The sequence below is a fragment of the Desmodus rotundus genome, chromosome 2, assembly GCF_022682495.2.
Source record: "Desmodus rotundus isolate HL8 chromosome 2, HLdesRot8A.1, whole genome shotgun sequence".
NCBI lineage: Eukaryota > Metazoa > Chordata > Mammalia > Chiroptera > Phyllostomidae > Desmodus > Desmodus rotundus.
In genome coordinates, this window is record NC_071388.1 from 181,511,120 (window position 1) to 181,532,127 (window position 21,008).

Sequence of the window (21,008 nt, forward strand, 5' to 3'; positions counted from 1 at the left end):
AAGAAAAGATAACTAAGGAAATAAAAACACAACCATCAGATGTTAAAAGAGCTTAAAATATGTCATTTTTCTATTCCATGTATACCACTCTTTTAAATCAGAACTCTCCATCTTTATCAAACTGGATAATTTTATCTAAGTTATACATTGACTGCATCTCCTTCTTATCTGCTTACAAGCATTCATTATACTTGCTTCATATATTAAATAATTCAGTTCTCCTTTTCATTATCCTTTAAGGTCAACTGATTATTAATACTAATGGTAATAAAATGTGTAATTCCAAAAAATGACAAAATCTAAACCAAGTGGCTTGCACATGCAGACTTTGTGGAGAAATATAGTGGGTTTGTGTGGCTGTCTGGGCTATGTGAGAGGTGGCCTGAGTATATACATGATACAGTGAAGCTGACCTGGTTGTGTACATTACACAAACCATTCATCCGTTCTCAGGATCCCGCAGTCTCTGAAGGAGGCCACAGGATATACAGAAACATCTGTTCACTAAGCCACAAACCACATAGATTTAGCTTTAGCGCCATAAGAAGTCCAAAGCTCAAAATCTAGCAACTGGTTTAAGCCCAGGTTATTTCTCTGATTTCCCCATATACCCTTAAAATTTCTTGGAAAATTCTCACAAGAATACTGGTAGGAAAAGTGGTTGGCCTATCTGGGATAAGTCCTGAGGGTTGGGGCAGAGAGCATTTATAAAATCAGGTCTGGAGAGAATACTGAGAACCAAAGCCAGAGAATTCTGTCCAAATAGATTGTGCAAGTAAAAAGGACATGAGCATAGATTAAAATTAAAAAAGATAGCCAAGCCAGGCAGGCAAAAAAAAGTCAATGGAACAATTCTGGACAGTAAATGGCAGGTTGTTTGGATGAAATCTGCTGACATCTGGTATTGCCTGAGACTGGATCTCACTTGTTAGGGATGATCAAATTCATTTAAAGAGTCTGGAATGGAACAGACACTAAACTCTACATTCTGGCAAAATTCCAGGGATACTGTTTCTTTAACTCAGTCAGTTCCTGTCCAAAGGGAAAATTATGGGTCAGGTTAACAGGTCATTTATATCCAGGGGCATGTCACTAGATTTAAGCAATTTATCATGTTATCTGATATAGTTTTATTCATGTGTCTTATACTTTGGGTTTTTGAGCTTCTTTGATAGTTTTTAATCTAATTTGTAGTTTTCAACCATTATTTCTCCAAGTATTTTTTCTGTCTTCTACACCCTCCTTCAGGGACTCCAATTACATGTATATTAGGCTGCTTGCAGTTATATTTCTGTTTCCCTAATAGTGTTGATTTATTTCCTTTCAGTCTTTTTTTTTTTCCTGTGTTTTATTTTGGATAGTTTCTATTGCTTTGTCTTCAGATGCACCAATTACTTTTTCTTCTAGATACAACAGATGATGTATCTAGTCTGTTGCTAATCATATTGGCATATCTGGGTCTAATCCTGGGTTGCAGCAGCAGGAGAAACTCCCAGTCTCACAGGAGAGTTCATTGGAGAGACCCACAGGGTCCTAGAATGTATAAAAGCCCGCCCACCCAGGAATAAGCATCAACAGGGGTACTGATTATTGGTAGCGGGGGAAGTGACTAAAAGCGAGGTGAGAGCCGAGCAAATGGCATTGTTCCCTCTCTGACCCCTCCCCCACATACAGCGCCACAACACAACAACATGGGTTGCCCCTCCCTGGTGAATACCTAAGCTTCTGCCCCTTACTACGTCACAGGTGTGCTGAGACAAAGAAACATGGCCCAAATGAAAGAACAGATCAAATATCCAGAAAAAATACAATTAAGTGATGAAGAGATGATAGCCAACCTATCAGATGCAGAGTTAAAAACACTGGTAATTAAGATACTCACAGAAATGGTTGAGTATGGTCACAAAATAGAGGAAGAAGTAAAGGCTATGCAAAGTGGAAAAAAAGGAAAATGTATAGGGAACCAACAGTGAAGGGGAGAGAACCGAAACTCAAATCAACTATTTGGAGCAGAAGGAAGAAATAAATATTCAACCAGAACAGAATGTGCAAGAATTCAAAAAAATGAGGAGAGGTTTAGGAACCTCTGGGACAACTTTAAACATTCCAAAATATGCATCATAGGGATGCCAGAAGGAAAATAGGAAGAGGAAGAAATTGAAAACTTATTTGAAAAAACAGTTAAGGAGAACTTGCCCAACCTGGCAAAGGACACAGACTTCCAGGAAGTCCAGGAAGCTCAGAGGATCCCAAAGAAGTTGGACCCAAGGAAGCACACACCAAGGCACATCATAATTACATTACCCAAGATTAAAGATAAGGAGAGAATCTTAAAAGCAGCAAGAAAAAAGGAAACAGTTACTTGCAAAGGAGTTCCCATAAAACTATCATCTGATTTCTCAAAAAAACCTTATAGGCAAGAAGGGGCTAGAAAGAAGTATTCAAAGTCATAAAAGGCAAGGGCATACACCCAAGATTTCTCTATCCAGCAAAGCTATCATTTAGAATGGAAGGGCAGATAAAGTGCTTCCCAGATGAGGTCAAGTCAAAGGAGTTCATCATCACCAAGCCCTTACTCTATGTAATGTTAAAGGAACTTATCTAAGAAAAAGAAGGACAAAACTATGAAAAGTAAAATGACAACAAACTCACAACTATCAATAGCTGAACCCCAAACAAAAACAAAAACAAACTAAGCAAACAACTAGAAAAGGAACAGAATCACAGAAATGGAGATCACATGGAGGGTTATCAGTGGGGAAGGGGAAGGGGGAGAATGGGGCAAAAGGTACAGTGAATAAGAAACATAAATGGTAGGTACAATACAGACAGAGGGCGTTAAGAATAGTACAGGAAGTGGAAAAGCCAAAGAACTTATATGTATGACCCATGGACATGAACTAAAGGTGAGGGGGAATGCTGGTGAGAGGGAGAATGCAGGGGAGAGGGGAATAAAGGGGAGAAAAAAATGCAATAAATGTAATCAATAAAATACACTTTAAAAATAAAAAATAAAATGAAAAACAAACAATATATAAAATTTTTCTCATGTCCCTTTAAAATCAGCACTTCTCACTAGAACCACTGATGTACTTTCTGTTACTATAGATTTGTTTTGTCTATTCCAGAAGTTTGAATAAATAAACCACACAGTGTCTGGATTCTTTCACTGAGCACAACATTTTATTCTGAAACCTTTTGTTATAAAAGTGTTCAATCATAGAGCTAAGCTGAATTTTACAGTGAATATCCATATACTTACCACTAGATTATATCATTAAATTCTACTACACTTGCTTTAACACATCTTATTTTTCCATCTTATATTTTGATGTATTTTAAACATACCGGTATATTTCCCCTAGACATTTTAGCATGCACATCGGGCATAATTATCCATGTTGTTGCACAAATCAATTATTTTTTCCTTTTTACTACTGAGTAGTATTCTATTGTATGATATACCACAATGGCTTCTCCATTTAATAGATATTTAAATTATTTCTGTTTTTTTTGCTTATTATGAGTAAAGCTGCTAAGAATGTCTGGATACAAGTCTTAGTATGAGTGTTTGCTTTTATTTCTCTTGAGAAGGTACTTAAGGGTGCTTTTTGGGGTAAGTATACCCCCCCAAAAAATATGGTAAGTATACTTTATAACAAATAGCCACACTGTTTTCTAAGTTTTTGTACCATTTGACATTTCTGCCAGCAATGTATTAGAGTTGTAGTTGTTCCACATTCTCACTAAAACTTGTATTGTCAGTGTTTTTTTATTTTTGCTATTCTGGTAGGATATTAATTTACAATTCCCTGATAACTAATGATATTGAATACGTTTTCATGTACTTACTGGCTATTGTGTAACCTATTATGTAAGTGTATGTTCCAATCTTTTGCCCATTTTTAAAATAGGTCATTTGTTTTATTATTCAGAATAGATATTCTTTACATATTCAAGCTTTGTGTCCACTGTGAAATATGTATTAGAACTAATTCCCCCTAGTCTATGTTTTGCTTTTTAATTTTCTTAATGGTGGTCTTTTGAAGAGCAGATTTAAAAAATTTTGGTGGACACCAATTTATAATTTTTTTATGTTGGTGCCTTTCCATGTCCTGTATAAGAAATCTGTGCCAGCTCAGGTTGCAAAACTTTTTCTCCTGTGTTCTTCTAAGAATTTTATAGTATACATCAATGAAAAATTAACTGTACCAACATATAATACAATGAATCTCATGAACATAATACTGAGCAAAAAAAGGAAAACCAAAAGAATAATATTTGTTTTCATTCACAAAGAGTGAAAAAAAAAGTCAAAACTAAGCTACACTATTTAGAGATGCATACATAAGTGGTAAAACTTATAAAGGAAATTATTATCTCTAAAGTTAGGATAGTGGTTACCTTTACGAGGAAGAATTGAGTTATGATAAGGGAGGAGCCCCTAGGAGACCTCTGAGATGCTTCTGTTTTGTACCTCAGGTGATGATTATCTGAACGTTTGATCAAAAATTCTTCATTAATGTGTGTATTTATGTTTCATGCACTTTACTGAATTCTTTACATTTTACAATTTGGAAAAATTTCAAAGAGCTCTAGCTTCATTGTAATTCTTTATGATTAAAAACAACCTCAATAAAAGCATTGGAAAATGCGGGGGGGGGGGGGGGGGGTAAAGTCCCAGAAAGTAGAGTTAAAAGACAAAGGAAAAAGGAGAAAATAGGAGAAAAAAAACACAAAATAACTTCAGAAGACAAAATATCAGAGGGGGAGGGGGAGAGAGAGCGAGCGAGAGAGAAAGATGGAGAGAGAGAGAATATGAAAAGTGGATGGGATAAACCACCAACTAAATACTTAAAGAAAGTCTCCAGGAGCTGAAGGTTGTGTTTCAAGACTGAAGACCCTGAGCGTCCAGCACAGTGAATGTGAATTGTGGGTGCAAGGCATAGATTGTGAGATTTCAGCATATCAAGGGCAAAGAGAAGATGCTACACACTTCTTGTATTAGAATTCTCCAGAAAAAAACAGAACAAGTAGGATATAGAGAGATAATTTTAAAAGAGATTTATTATGAGGAATTGGCTCATGTAATTATGGAAGTTGACAAGTCCCACAATCCAAAAGATCGAGGCCCGTGAAAGCCAGTGGTGCAAGTCCCAGTCCAAGTCCCAAGGCTTGAGAACCAGGAGCACCAATGTCTAAGGGAGGAAGAAAACAGATGTCCCAGCTAAGGCAGAGATAAATTTCATGCTTCTTCCTCCTTTTTTTGTCCTATTCAGGCTCTCAAAGGACCGGATGATGCCCACCCACCTAGGGGAGAGCCATCTTCTTTCCTCAGTCTAACTATTCAAATACTAATCTCTTCAGGTGAGTCTATCACAGACATTCCCAGAAATAACGTTTTACCTCCTCTCTGGGTTTCCCTTCACTCAGTCAAGTTGGCACACAAAATTCACCATTGTGCTTCCAGAGAGGAAAGTGGGGACAAGTTCGCATATATTAAAAAATAAGAGTCAAAATGACTTTGGATGATTCAATAGGAAAATTGATTGTTAGAAGACAATGAGAGATTGGAGAGCCAAGATGGTGAAGGAGTAAGTGGAAGCTGCAGGGCCTTATCCCAGGACCAATCTGCAATTACAACAAAATCGTAGAGAAATCATCGTGAATAACCAACTGAACACTAGCTGGAGCCAAGTGCTGAAAGATTTTTTCCTGTTAAAACACGATGAGTACTGGGTTTGATGAGATCTGAAGTCAACGAGTACTGAGGTATGAATACACACACACACACACACACACATTTAACATAGTATTTTCAAGGTTTATCCATATTATGGCATATATCAGTCCTTTATTCCTTTTTATGGCTGAATAATCTTTCATTGTATGGATATACCACAGGTTGTGTAGACATTCATCAATTGATGGACATTTTGGTTGTTTTTGGCTATTGTGAATAACGTTGCTGTAAGAATTTGTGTACCAGTATTTGCATGGGCATATAGTCATTTCTCTTGGGAGTGGAATTTCTGGTTCATATAGTAACTGTCCTCAATTTTTTGAGGACTGCCAGACTATTTTTCAAAATGGTTGCATCATTTTACATTTCTACTATTAATAAACAAGTGTTTTAATTTCTTCATATCCCAAACACATTATCTGACTTTTTGATTCTAGCTGTCTAGTTGGTATCAAGTGGTATATTATTATAGTTTTGATTTGTATTTCCTTGATGACTAATGATATTGAGCATCTTTCATGTGCTAATTGGCCATTTGTATATTTTCCTTGGAGAAATGCCTATTCAGATGTTTTGCCCATTTAAAAATTATTTTATTTTTCTATTTATTGTTGAGTTGTAAGAGTTCTCTATATAATCTGAATACAAGTATCTTATCAGATAAAGAATTTGCAAGAAATATTTTCTCCCATTCTATAGGTTGTCTTTTCACTTACTTGATTGTGTCTTTGAAGCACAAAAGGTTTTAATCTTGAGGAAGTCCAATTTATCTATTTTTTCCTTTTGTTGCTCACACTTGAGTCATATCTAAGAATCCTTTGTCAAATCCAAGATCATTAAGTTTTACTCCTATGTTTTCTTCTAAGAATTTTATAGATTAGTTCTAACATTTAGGTCTTTGATCCATTTTGAGTTGATTTTTTATGGTGTGAGGTAGTGGTTTAACTGCACTCTTTAAAAATATTTTTTAAATGTATTGATTTTGAGAGAGAGAGAGGGAGGCATTTATGCATTCATTGGTTGCTTCTTGCTTGTGCCCTGACAGGAAATTGAACCTGCAACCTTGGCATATAGGGAGGATGCTCTAACCAGCTCAGCCACCTGGCCAGGGCTGACTGCACTCTTTTGCATGTGGAAATCCAGTAGTCCCAGCATCATTTGTTGAAAGAACTATTCTTTCCCCATTGAATAATCTTAGCACTCTTTCGTCACAAATTAGTTGACCACATACATATGATCTCATTTCTGGCCCCTTAATTCCATTTTATTGATCTACATGTCTATCCCTGTGCCAGTACCACAGTACTTTATATTTTTGTTAAATTTATTCTTACGTGTATTATTCTTTTTGATGCTATTGTAAATGGAATTGTTTTCTTGATTTCATTTTAGACTGTTCATTGCAAGTATATAGAAATAAAATGGACGTTTGTATATTGATTTTTTGACTTAATTGGGCATATAACCCATTATTATTGAAGGAATATAGACATAAAAAGATCATTTCACTTAGCCCACCATTCAGTTAACCAGTTCAACCTAGTATGTATCTTTCCTGATTTCCTTCTGTGCACATATGTATGTTCAAATATTTTTTAAAATATACAGTCATACTAGGAATCCACCTATAATGGTGTCTTGGTGTTCAGGTCTGTACCTTATTGGGTGTGCATACAGGCCTGCATCATTAAAACTGCAAAGCCCTCCACTGGGTAGATACACCAAAACTTATGTAATTCCTTGTTACTGGGCATTTTTGTTTTAATATTTAGTCATAGTAAACAGTACCTAAAACCACATCTTGTACTTCTCTCTCTGGTATAATTATCTCCTTAGGATAAAGTCCAAAAAGTGTAATTGCAAGGTTTAAGAGATTATGAGCATTTTTAAGGCTTTATGAGGTTTTCACGGTGTATCTGTTACATCGGGCTTCCAAACAAATTCCTCTGTGCAGCCAGTGAGTGCCCAGGCTGCAGCTTTCAGCACAGATGAAGCCAGTCAGGACACAGTCTGTCGGCCTTTAGGTAGTTGAGCAGCTGAGGCATGTTCTGGAATTCAAATACACGTACCACCGGCATATCATTTTCTCAGGGAGTATTTTCACCAGAGATCCAGATGGGGACAAGCCATCTGCCTTATCTGAGAATCTGTTCTTGTTCCAGGGCTATTTTAGCTTTAAACTCCTGGAAAATTTTTATCTTCCCTGGATTCACATTTTGCCGTGGAATCCAATTCTTCCTCAGGTGCTTCATCCATGCTCCCTATAATCTCCACTTGACCTTTCCCCGTTGAAATTTCAGGTGTAATCTCATCTTCTGTTTCTGTGAAGATTTCAAATTCTGGAAGAAGGAAGTTGTTGTCTGGAACTGTATTGTCCAAATTATCTGTCTACAAGCCTGCATATGCCCGGATCTCCAGTCCAGAGTCTGGTGCTCCTTACTGCACAGATGCGCCTGCTGACAGCCAGAGCACGTCTTAGGGCCTGAACAGTCGCAAACCCAGCAGAGATGGAGCCCGGGACTTGAGCTGAAGGCACACGGATTCTCCCGTCTCTGGGGGAGGATCCTGTCCTGTGAGTGAGTCATTTTTCCCTCCGTAGCTGATTTCTTAAAACGCTCAGGCCTGCGCAGCAGCAGGCGTGCTGCAGAAGAGGAAGACGTGGTGGTGGAAGGCGAACACACGACCGCGCAGAGGCGCCCACAGCTGCAGCATTTAAATCAGCAAGGGCAGCACAGCCCGCAAGCCTAGCCCAGCCCACCAGGCCCGGGAACAGCACGCCACGCCGCCGCCCCCACGAAGCCCAGTTCCGCCTCGCTCCACCCTGCCGCGCTTCTGCCTTTAGCACCGTGAGCGCGGCTAGGAGGTCGCACCGCCTAGTTTGTGTATATTGATCTTATATCCTGAAACCTTGCTGAACTTGCTCATTAATTCTAATGGTGGGGGGGGGCGGCATTCTAGATACAAGATCATGCCATCTGCAAATAGAATTACTTTTACTTTTCCAATCTGGACGTCTTTTGTTTCATTCTTGTGGTTAGAACCTCCATGTAATGTTGGACAGAAGCGAGGACAGCAGGATTTTTTTTAATTGTATTTTTTCCATTACCATTTAATCTCCTAATACCCTCCCCCCCATCACGCTGTTGTCCACATCCACCAGTCCTTTTTCTTTTTGCTCAATCCCTCCACCCCTAACCTCCCCTTCACCCTTAGCTGTCATCTCACTCTCTCTCTGTCTGTCTCTATTTTGCTTGTTAGTTCATTTTGTTCACTAGATTCCACATATGAGTGAAATCATATATCTGTCTTTCTCTGACTGGCTTATTTCACTTAATGTTCTCCAGGTCTATTTATACTGTCACAAAGGGTAAAATTTTGTTCTTTTTTTTACTGCTAAGTATTATCCCATTGTGTAAATGCCCCATAGTTGTTTTATCCACTCATCTACTGATGGACACTTGGGCTGCATCCATGTCCTGGTGATTGTAAACAAAGCTGCAATGAATACAGGGGTGCCTATGTTCTTTCGAATTAATGTTTTGGTTCCTTTGGATATATTCCCAGAGGTGGGATCGCTGGGTCAAAAGGCAGATCCATTTTTTATTTTTAATTAATTAATTAATTTTTAATCTTTATTGTATTTATTTTCCATTACCATTGAGTCCCGTTATAACTACCCCTCCAGCAATCACCACACTGTTGTCCATGTCCATGAGTCCTTTTTTGTTTTTGCTCAATCCCTCCTCCCCTAACCTCCCAGCCCCCATTTTTAATATTTTGATGTATCTCCATACTGCTTTCCACAGTGGCTGCACCAATCTGCGTTCCCACCAACAGTACAAAAGTGTTCCCCTTTCTCCACAACCTCACCAGCACTTGCTTGCAAACAGCAGACTTGCTTGTCTCATTCCTGATCTTAGGGGGAAAGCACCCAATCCTTCACCATTAAGTGTGTAGTTAGTTGTTGGGTTTTCATAGGTGCTTTTTATAAAGTTGAGAAATCCCTTTCTATTCTTAGTTGAGTGCTTTTATCATTAAAGAGTGCTAAATCTTGTCAGATACTTTTTCTGTATCTAGTGTGATAATCATGTAAATTTTATTTTTTATTTCATTCATATGATGTATAGCGTTAATTGATATTCAGATGTTAAACCAATCTTGCAATCCAGCAATAAATCTCACTTGGTCATGATGTATAATTATTTTTATATATTGCTGAATTTGGCTTACTAGAATTTAATTGAGAACCTTTGCATTGATATGCTTAAGATAATTGGTCCGTAGTTTTCTTTGCCTGTGATGTCTTTGTCTAGTTTTGCTATCATGATAATAAGGCCTCATAAACTGAGTTGGGAAGTGTACCCTCCTTGTTCTGGGCTGAATTTTGCACCCCCACCCCCGCCAGATTCATATGTTGCAACCCTAACCCCCAGTACCTTAGAATGTTACTGTATTCAGAGATGAGGTCTTTAAAGAGACGATGAAGCTTACTAGGATGGCTCAATCCAATCCGACTGGTGTCCTTACAAGAAAAGGACATTTGGATACACTGAAAGACACTAAGAATGCGTATATACAGAGGAAAGACCATACGAAGATACAGAAAGAAGTTGCCATTGGCAATCCAAGGAGAGAAGCCTCAGGAGAAACCAAACTGGATGATGACTTGATTTTGGACATCTAGCATCCACAACTGAGAAATTTCTGTTGTTTAAAGCCACCTAGTCTACGGTATTTTCTTATGGAAACCCTAATACACCCCTCTTCTGTTTTTTGGAAGACTTTTTAAAGAATTAGATTTAATTTTTTCTTAAAATTTAAAAAATAGAATTCACGAGTGAATCTGTCTGGGTGGCTTTTTCTTTGTGGGTAGATTTTTGACTACTAATTCAATCTCTTCACTATTTTATAGGTGCACTCATATTGTCTATATCTTTTTGAGTCAGTTTTGGTAGTTGGTGTCCATTTCATCTCGGTTATCTAATTTGTTGGTGTACAATTATTCATAGTGTTCCTTTGTAATTCTTTCTATTTCTTTAGCATTAGTAGTAATGTCCCATCTTTCATTTCTGACTCTAGTAATTTGAGGCTCCTCCCACCCAACTTGGTCATCTAGTTAAAGGCTGTCAGTTTTGTTCATCTTTTGAAAAAAAAATCAGCTTTGGGTTTAATTGATTTTCTCTATTGCTTTTCTCTTCTATATTTCATTAATTTCCACTTTAGTCTTTATTATTTACTTCTTCTGCCTGCTTTAGGTTTAGTTTGCTTTTCTTTTTTCAGTGTCTTAAAGCGGAAGATACATGAATGTGAAAGGATAGACCACCGCTTAACGACGTGTGGACATTGTGTGCTGCCACGTCCGCTCTAGAGTTTCGCTTTCCTTTTTTAGTGCCTGCGCTTCTCAAGCTTCCGGGGTAGGGAATCCTGAAAGCTCGCAACGCAGTACCTGCGGACAGAACGGTACGTGGCCCCTCTCAACCCGCAGCTGCAGTCCTCCTTAGACTCTCTGACCCGATTTTAGGGTTTAGTGTCAGTGTTGCCTCCCCTGGGCCCCGCTTGCCCCCTCGCGCGTCCCTCGCACAGCTCTCCAGACTCGTGCTTCCTGAACTGGTCCTAGGCCGGGGGTGCAGTGGGGTGGGGTGCTGGGCAAGGGTCTGGAGAGGGGTGGGCCTTCTGGCAGTGACTCAGTCCTGCAGATTCCTTATCTCTGGTTTGCCCTTGGGCACTGGCGGGGGCGGAGTCCCCCCGCCGCCCCCGCCCACTCCTCCCCGGCTCCCAGCACCTCGCCCAGCTCTCACCGCGCCTCGGATTCTCAGGAGGGCTGCCCGGGGCTGCCGGGAACCCTGGGGAGGTTCGCTCGATGCACCCCACCAAATAATCCTTGGCCCACAGAAGCAGAAACGGGCCGCGAGTTTTGGTGGCAGGTCGCCAGCGTCCTGTAAACTTTCCTTAGGATCGTTTTGAGAGTTGCTCAATCCTGGGGGAGGAACTGTTCAAAAGACTTGGCCGTTTTCCTTTCGAAAAGTTGTTGAGAAAGTACTTCCTGCAGTAATATGTGTGTGCGCTTGCATTTATCTGGCAGGAATTTTCACTGTCTTGAAATAACTTGAATTGTCTCAAAGTAGTGTAATACTGGTATTTTGGAAAATTGCCAGAAAAAGTTGCCCTGGGAAAGTTCAGCGTAGCAAGCAAGATTTTTGTAAAGCCTCAGATAAAACTTGATTTAAAGATGTTCTTGGTTTATGGTGTCTGAATTTGGAAACATGACATGTTCTTTCAAATATTAACAGTGGGTTGCAACAGAACAAAGGCCCTTGAAATTCAGACTTAAGTTTTTGGTTCAAGGAACAGAAGGTTCAAGGGACAAGGCAGTAAGTTCAAGGCTGTTGAAAGCTCTCGTGAACATTTTCATTTGTTGACTTTGAACTTTGTTTACTCAACGAGAGGTAGTGCTAATGGGGCGAGAGCTTACGTCAAGCATTTTGGACGACGGGCAAATCCGGCTAGTCTGACATCAGTCGCAGCAGGCTCTGCCTGGCCCCACCTGCTTTAGTAGGTTAGAGATTTCAGATAAGAGGAACAGACTCCTGGGTATATTCCTTCTGGGGGGTTACATAATCTTATGAAAAGTTTCAGTGGAAAGGAGAACAAAACACTTGGCCCAATTCCAAAACAAACAAAAAAAAACCCCAAATTTCTGTTTGCCATACTGAACTTTTCAGTTTTTATGCTAACACTTGTTTTGTTTACAGCTTGTAGGTTGGATGTTCGATTAAAATGGCGTTTTTGAAGACTTCATGTTTCGCGTTGTTTGTAACTGACATTTGCACTTCCTTTATTTTTACAGCCAGTCAGTCTTACACCCGCTTTCTTAGGCGAGTCCACCGGCAGGTCCGCAGGAACGGGGTGCCACTTGCGCCCTGAGGAATCCTGCGCACGGGGCACTGGGAGGGTAGTCATTGAGAGGTTTTTAGTTTTGTTTTTTAAGCAGTGGCAGGAGCCTACTGGAAGCTGAAACTAAAGTATGTTTTTGTTACTGAGACGCCCCGGGCCCACTCACCTCGGCTCTCAGGGGCTCGGTGGGGTGCAGCGGCGGCGCCCACTCATTTCCCATCTGCTGCAGCCAACCTTCCCCGGCGCCAGCGAGAGTTCACTATTCCCCCCAACACGTCTGACCTCTGCAGGGTTTTTAAAGAGGGTTGCGTGGGCGGCGCTTCCCTGGGAGTTGGTCTGTGGAGGTGGTGCACAGGGGCTCAGCACAAACACATTTCTGACGCCTATCCCGGAGGCCTTCTCCGGCTCTCTGACCCAGTTCCTGGAATTTTCGACTTCAGGTTTTTGGAGTGGCAGGTTTGACGGTGCCTTTCCCAGTGGATATCCAGCTGGAAGAGCGGGCGGCTGCCTCGGCGTGAGTAGACCGAGAGCCTTCTCCACCCCTCTTCTTTCGACCTATGCCCCTGTGCTGGCATCGCCCTGGACTCGGGGTGTCAGGGCACTGTACCCCGATCGCACAGAAACAGCACTTCTAGTCAACTGGTGTGTCGCTTTTTTTAAATCTCCAGAATGGATTCCGTTTGGTTACTTCTTCCTTGTGGAGGCCCCAGAGGCTAATTAAACTCATGTTTATCTGCTGAAATGCCTTCTTTTCTTTTAATTCGTTATAATCCTACCAATATTTATCAAGCTTCTCTGGACCAGGCAGAGTTCTGGGTGCTGGGAACACAAAGATGGATCTGAACTTGGTTCCTTTGCTTTCCTACCAGAGGGACAAGAAATACTATTATTATTGCCCCTGTTTCTCCTTTATATTCAGCTCCTGTCACCTTCTCTAAGAAGACTTCACAACCCACCCAATGGGTTCCTTTCCTCTATGCTGTCATATCCTCAGTGGCTATCTTTGCACTTAATAGGATTGCACTTAACTCCCTGTATTGTCTTAGTTATTTACTTATGTATGCATTTATTTATGTATGTTTTAGAGGCAGGGAAAGGGAGGGAGAAAGAGAGGGAGAGAAACAATCAGTGTGTAAGAGATACATCCACTGGTTGCCTCTCACTCCTTCCCAACTGGGGGAACCAGGCCCACAACCCAGGCATGTGCCCTGACTGGGAATTGAACCTGTGACTTTTTGGTTCTCAGGCAGGCGCTCAGTCCACTGAGCCACACCAGCCAGGGCAAAAGTTTTTTCCAAAAACTTTTAAATCAAATTGTATTATAATTATCTGGGTTAAAATACATGCAGAGTAAATAGAGGAAGCCCCCAGTAGTGCATTGCCTAAGATAGCCAAAGGTTACAATCTTTTAAGTGTTTTTTAAAATATATTTTCTCTTTTTTCCCTTATTTTGTGTGATGTTGTTTCTACCATTGCGTTTCAGAGCTGCTGGGTTGTTTTTTTTTTTTTTCTATTATCTCTGCTTTTCTCACATGTAATTTCACTCTCCTCTGGTATCAATGTTTCTAATGAAAAATTTTTTTGTTCTAGTGACCACTTTTCTTGTTCTTAAGAATGTGTGTAATCCACAGTTTATATTTCATTAGTCTGTTTGTTCAGCAGCCCAGATGTTTTTTTCTTCTTCCTCAACTTTGAGTTTAAAGAAATAACTTTTTCTTTGACCCCATGCACATGCAAATGAATAAATGAATATATAAAAGATATATATTCTTGAATGTTTTTTTCCAGATAAAACTGCTTTGCTCCTACCCCTACTTTGTACCTTGTTCGGTATTTATGTTTCTCTGGTGTTCTCTGCTTTTAGCCACTTTGTCTCTTTTGACCATTTAAGTTTTAGTGCAGAATAGACAAAAACGTTTCTTCATTATTTTTCTCTTATTCTAGATATTGGATTGTCATCTTTAGTAATTCAGTACTGTGTTTTTTGGACCATAAGACGCACCCAGGTTTTAGAGGAGGAAAATAGGAAAAAAAAATTTGAAGCAAAAAATGTGGTATTAAAATATTTAATACCATCCTTTAAAGCAGAAATCCTGTAGTGAGCCAGGTAAGCTACATTTGGACTACAAGATGCAACCCCCCTTCCCCCCAAATTTTTTGGGGAAAAGTGCATCTTATAGTCCAAAAAATACGGTACTTATGAAAGAACTAAACTCCACCAATTTTATATCACATTTACCTGCCTACTCAACATGGTTTATTTTTTCTGCAGTAAACTCTTCAGTTGGAGACATTAACTGATTATATGTATATATTTTATTTTATATTACATTATAAATATATATTTGATATGTATCAATTTTTATAATTATTTATATTTACTTCAAAGTAGTTGAAAAACTCTCTTGTAGCTACTGGTTCTAAGGTTTAAAATATTTCCTAGAGTAATAGCATCTGATTTTACAAGTGGGAACTAAAGCTCCCTCATCTACTTGGAAATTCTAGAGTTTTTTTCTTGAACTTTTTTTGGATTTCCCCTTTTGTTTATATATCTTTTCTTTTTTTACTTGAAGCATTCAAAAATACTTTTAAAGTCAATGATCTTTGTTTTAAAGAGCAGGCAAGAGCCCTGGGTAGTGTGACTCAGTGGATTAAATGTTGGCCTGCTAACCAAAGGGTCACTGGTTCAATTCTCTGTCAGGGCACATGCCTGGGGTGTGGGCCAGGTCCCCAGTTGGTGGCGCACAAGAGGCAACCACACATTGATGCTTCTCTCCCTCTCTTTCCCCCTCCTTTTCCTTCTCTAAAAATAAATAAATAAAATATTTAAAAAAATAAAGAGTAGGGAAGAGACAAATATTACTTAAATTCAGAGAGGTTGCTTTATTTTTTGCCAAGGAATTGAATTCTCATAGTAAATTGATGAATGCAGTAAATGCCATGCATTGCTCTCTGGTTTTCCTCAATAACATGAGTGAATACAGCAATAGCTCATGGATGATTGGTTGTACATTAAACTAACATCATCTTATACGTGGTATTAGTAATTTTGCTAATTACTTGCTTCATTGTAGCTTAGGGAAGAATGAGTAGGCATTACACATGTGTAGGCATGCTGAAGCTGTGTAGTGATGACCAGTTTGTTGGTTCAAGGACTAGAAGAGTGAGCTTGGCAGGCCTGGCCAGGCTACCACAGCCTAATGAAAATGAGTAAGAACTTAACCTATCTTCAAGGATCTTACTACATATGACAGGGATTCAACTAGAATAAGATAAATGCCAGAAAAGGGTAAAACAATGCTATGAAAAAGGAAGAGATGACCTGACTTGGGAATCAAAACAAGCTTGAGGAGGACATGCCTGGAAAGATGGGATAGAATTTTACTAGGCAGAGACTGAGAAGAGGGAAGGAGCTTTTAAATGGGGGAAAGACTTGAGCAGACATGTTGAGACAGAAAAACACTGTCTGGGGAACACTTGAGATTTTTATTTGTCTTGAGTTAGATTATGGGTTGGGCAGAGGTGGGTTAAACTGTTAGGTGTTTGGGCTCTGTATGAGAAGTTTGCCCTGGTGAAAATTTAACTCTGGTTATGAAGGAGTGGGCCACTATATTAAATGGATTTAGCTTTAATGTCCCTAGTGACCCTGTTCATGTTTCTGTATTCAATTTGATAATTCACTATCTCTTTTCAATCTAGATCCTTTCTCGTTCTGTGGTTCTTTAATTCCCTTGTCTTCTCCAGCCTGGCTGCTACTGTTAGGAACCAGGGAAGTTACTGGAGGTCATGTTGTTGGAATTTGTAAGAGCTTCCCTGAGAGTCATGCGGCTGAGCCTCATCAAGGAACTTTATAAAATATACCTTCTAATTTTATGTCATTTTATAATTGAGATTGTCTGTTGTGTGCAGGTAATTTGCTATAATTGAAATGCACTCTTTGTGAAGCCAAATAATTTTTGATGAGTATTTTTAGCGACTGATGCATAATAATGATTAGTAACGTCCCAAATTGAAATGTGTTTATGCTTCAGACTAAGTACATGGCCTTTTAGACTCTGTTTGGTATACATCCGCATTCCAGAAATTCCAGAACCCTTGTGAGGAATGAGCTCATTTTTAATATTTGGGGGTGGAGCACAAAATGACATTTCACAGTTGCAGGAGGAAAGATGGGTTCATCAGATCAGCTGCTTGAATTGTTGCACACACAGCCCCGACCCCCAGGTTCTGTACACAAATGGAGAAGGAAGGCAGGTTCTGCCACGTTCAGGGTGAATGAATGCACAGAGCTCCTGTGAGATGGCCACATTCTGTGTTGCCCACAGAATCCTCACCTGAGGATATGTGTTTATTGATTTTTAGAGAGGAGTTGGGGGGAGGAGAGAGAAAGAGAAAGAAAGAAAGAAACATTGATGGGTTGCCTCCCGTGTGCACCCTGACTGGGGATCGAACCTACAATCTAGGTATGTGCCCCGACAGGGAATCAAACCCACAGCATTTTGGCTTGTGGGACAACATTCCAACCAACTGACCCAGCCCGGCCACAGCACACCTTCTCCTTTATCCTTTCAGAAACTTCTGGGTGACTCCTTCAGTGACTTCATGTTCATATCTCAGTGGGTACTCCCACACACCTGAAAGTTGCAGGTTTACATGCTGCTTTCTGCAGCTGGCAAGGCAGGCACATTTCTGGAAACTACATTTACTTCCCTGCTGTGGCTTGGTGGACATGACCTTGCTTTCATGCCATGCCATGACATTGCTTCAGGTAGACAAACAATATAAAGAGTAGAGTCTTATGTATGTCTTTGGATAGGTTAAGGTATGATGGGAACCAGTTATGCTGGCTGCTCTGCTACTGATTACAGACTGTTGTGTGCTTTGGATACCATATGGTATGGAGGCAAAGTTTACATTCTTTGAGAAAGATTGAGAAGCCTGACTAAAGTGAACCACATTTTACCGTCACCAATTAGAGTAATGCTGGATGCTAGGGAGTTATGTACTTGGTCGAAGGTGTTACTAACCGTGTCTGTGTGGGATCTTCCCAGGAAAGTTTTACACAGTAGGAGGTTCTTCAGCTGGCCTTGAAAGCTGAGAAGGGTTTTGCTTTGCAGGTAAATGGAAGAGGAAATCCGGGCAAAGGTACAGAGTATGCATACAAAAGAACTCCTTGTTTGGTTGAAGCCTAATGGCAAGGTGTGAACGAGAGATGAGCACAGGCACTGGACCATGAGAGACCTTGAATGCAAAGAAAATTGGAACTTGCAGTGGGAGATGAGGAACCAGTGGAAGGGTTGATTTAGGAAAGTGACTTGGTTCGAGCACAAACTTCAGAAAGTTTATTCTGATGATTGGTTAGGAGAGGGTGAAAGCCATAAGCAAGGGGGAACAGAAAGACCAGGGAAACAGTCTGGGTGAGAAATGGGTGCTAGGGCACACGCTCATTTAAGGAGCAGGTGCAGAAAGAGGTTGCTGAGGAGAGTCGGAGGTTAGAGAGGGACTGCATAGGATGTAGAGGTGTGAGGTCAGCCAAGGGAAGAGGGCTTCAGGGAAGGGTTAATCCACAGGTCTTGGATGTGGCCCCTGGGAGGTCACCAAGGCCTGTACACCAGCACTGGTAACAGGAATGGGACATTAGGGTGAGAAGAGGGAGGCACGCACCTCTGGCACAACAATTAAGGGTGCTTAAAAGCTCAGTAATCAAGATGAATAATATTTTAATGCAGTATTTTGAAAAAAATTGACATTAGTGCAAAAAATCTATGATGAACAAAATATCAATTTAAAACAGAGACAGGGTTAGGGTCTAGTATGGCTCTGCACATAGTGTCAATGTGCAAAGGACACGGCGGGAGGGAGGATGCAGGTGGAGGCATATTGAGGGGTGAACTGAAGTAACTGAAGCATCGAGGGCAGACTCTTCCTTTATAAAGGCCCAGCTTCACTTGAAAGAAAAAATTGAAAGGATGAACTGTGTAGGGGATCTCAGGCTTAAGGATTTTTTTAAAGATAGAAGAGAGTTGCACCTGCTTATAAGATGAGGGAGGAGTCCCTGCAGGTAGGCAAAGATTGATGAAAGAGTAGGAGGAGCTCACGGAGAGAGGAGGGCACAGGGAGGGTGGGTGGTGCTGAGCAAGCCCAGGGCCAACAGGTGCCAGCCCTACAGTGGGAATGTGGAAAGTTGTGGGCGCTCGCTCCTCGCAAGGGGCGAAGTCATTTGATGAGCAATCATCTGATGTGAAAGGGCACCAGTGGGTGGTGTTAGGATGGAAGAAAGCAGTAAAGGTGGAGCCCATGTGAGGAGCTGACCAAGGTCTTATAAAAACAGCTGAGGTTGAAAACCTCAGAGTGTGGCGTGATCTTCTCCCATCCTTTCAGCAAGACTTGCTACTCTAGACATGAATGGATGAGGCTCATCATTGAGGATGGGATGCTGGGGTGATGAGCCATCCTGCTTTCCTGTGACTGAGGAATTTTCTGGGACATAGAACTCTTAATCCTAAAACTGGACAATCCTGGCAAATCAGGACCAGTTGGTCACTCAAGGTGTTGCAGAGTTGGTGGTCAGGAGGCAAAACAGCAAGAGAATGGAGGGTGCTAGTTGGAGAGAGTTTGTGGCCTATGCTCTAGGTCCAGTCTGGGGAGAAAGGGAAGTGAAGCTATTACTTGGAAGTAATTTGTGAAAATTCATTCATTTGTTCATTCATTCATTCAACAAAAATTGAGTGCCTACTCTGAGTCAGGCACTGGGGTCCATGCAGAAGACTTAACCAAAAATAAGATATCAGTGCCCTCACGGACCATCCTTCTGTGATGGCTAGTGTCAGTTGGTCCTCAGGACCTGTTCTCACCTATGTCCAGAGAGTAGAAAATGGCAGACTGTAGCTCCCCAGCTTCTTTGCAAGTAGGATGTGAATTTAGTTCTGCCAGTTAAGTGCATTCAGGCAAAGTTTATACACAGGAGTGAGGTAGAGACCAAAAGCTGGTTGCTTTCCTTAGTTTCTCTGCTGGCAAGCAGGCAAGGGTGACTTGGGGATTTGGGCAGCAGCACTTTGGTGCCCAGTCACCAGGCTTGGAGAGTTTGGGGGCAGGCGTGGTGGTGGTGGGCTGCCTTCTGATCTCTGGATCACTGCGGGTGTTCTTTTTTTTAATTCTCACCAGAGAATGTGTTTTGATTTTAGAGAGAGAAGAAGGGGAGAGAGAGAGAAATATCAATTTGCTGCTCTGACTGAGGACTGAACCACCACCTAGATATGTGCCCAGACTGGGGATCAAACCCAAAACCTACTGGTACAGGGGATGATACTCCAGCCAACCGAGTAACAAGGCCAGGGCTCACTGCAGGTGTTCTCGGGCTCAGTCCTCCTGGTGGCAGCCTCCTGATTCTCCACTGTCTTGGCTGAGACTCGGCCTTTCTCAGAGTCCCAGGAATCTTTCTCAGAAGCCCAGCCAAAAGCCCCTTCCTCCAGCCCTTGCAGCAATGTTGTAAGCACCCATAGTAAATGCATTTCTAATGAAAATACCTGGTTTCTGTTCCTAATACCTGGCACCCTTTCTATCAGGCAGTTTGTAGAAATTAACTCTAGTAATTTAGATCAGCTTTGTTCAAACGATAATTGGGGCCTTCCCATGACTTCCACTTCAGAAATGAAACTGGAAGTGGTCTTAGGTTTTAAGACATTCAATTGTGAAGATAAGGAACAGTTTGTACTAGAATATGGGTGTGGGAAAAAGGGAAAGCATAGTCATTCAGGTGAAGTTTTGACAGTCGGGGGGGCCTGGGGGAAGACAAGAGGAGTTTTTAAAGAATTCTGAAATATTCACACAGACGCCAGTTTTGTCTGGCTAGAAAAGGCTTAAAATAGTGGAGTGAAATGAAACCAACATAATGTTGATCGATCAGGAGGACTGGGCATTTGAAAGCAAGAAAGAAAAAGACTGGGGCTGACATGGCTCCTCTATCCTTCCACTGAGTGAGGCGAAGCGACTCCAGAGGAGGTGAGTGCAGTGCTGAGCATGGCAGCGTAGGCAGGGTGGAGCTGCAAGTGATGGGCAACGAGCGTCCTTTCTCAAAGAACTCATTCTGTCTGCTACTACCCTTCTTCACCCTCTCTGCCCCATCTTTTGAGAGTCATGTTAAATCTGACCTGTTCTTTTTGAGGATAACTTTGGGATGGCTCCAGGCTCTCTTGTTGTAAGGTGTTTCTATATATACATCAAGGAAGCTCTAAAGCATTCTGAATGCTGTGAGACATGAGTATGGAAGAGACAGAAGCTAATTTTTCATTTTAAAAACCTGTAAGAATTCCTTTTGGCTTGCTGTTATTTCCTAGTTTTATTGTACTGTGGTCAGAGAATGTGGTGTGAG

The 21,008-nt window shown here is 40.9% G+C and overlaps 1 protein-coding gene and 1 pseudogene across 7 annotated transcripts in view; one reads left to right on the top strand and one right to left on the bottom strand.

Annotated features, from left to right (window-relative positions):
* Positions 1 to 7,648: 7,648 nt before the first annotated feature.
* Positions 7,649 to 8,455, bottom strand: LOC112307655 (programmed cell death protein 2 pseudogene; annotated as a pseudogene).
* Positions 8,456 to 10,884: 2,429 nt separating this feature from the next.
* CFLAR (CASP8 and FADD like apoptosis regulator) overlaps positions 10,885 to 21,008 on the top strand; it is a 41,908-nt gene continuing 31,784 nt past the window's right edge. For 2 of the 7 annotated variants that reach the window (XR_002975083.4, XM_024563704.4), the window contains exon 1: positions 11,047 to 11,203. The gene's annotated coding sequence lies outside the window, so the exon portion shown is untranslated. The other 5 variants (XM_045198044.3, XM_024563702.4, XM_024563703.3 and 2 more) reach the window with 5 other exon arrangements.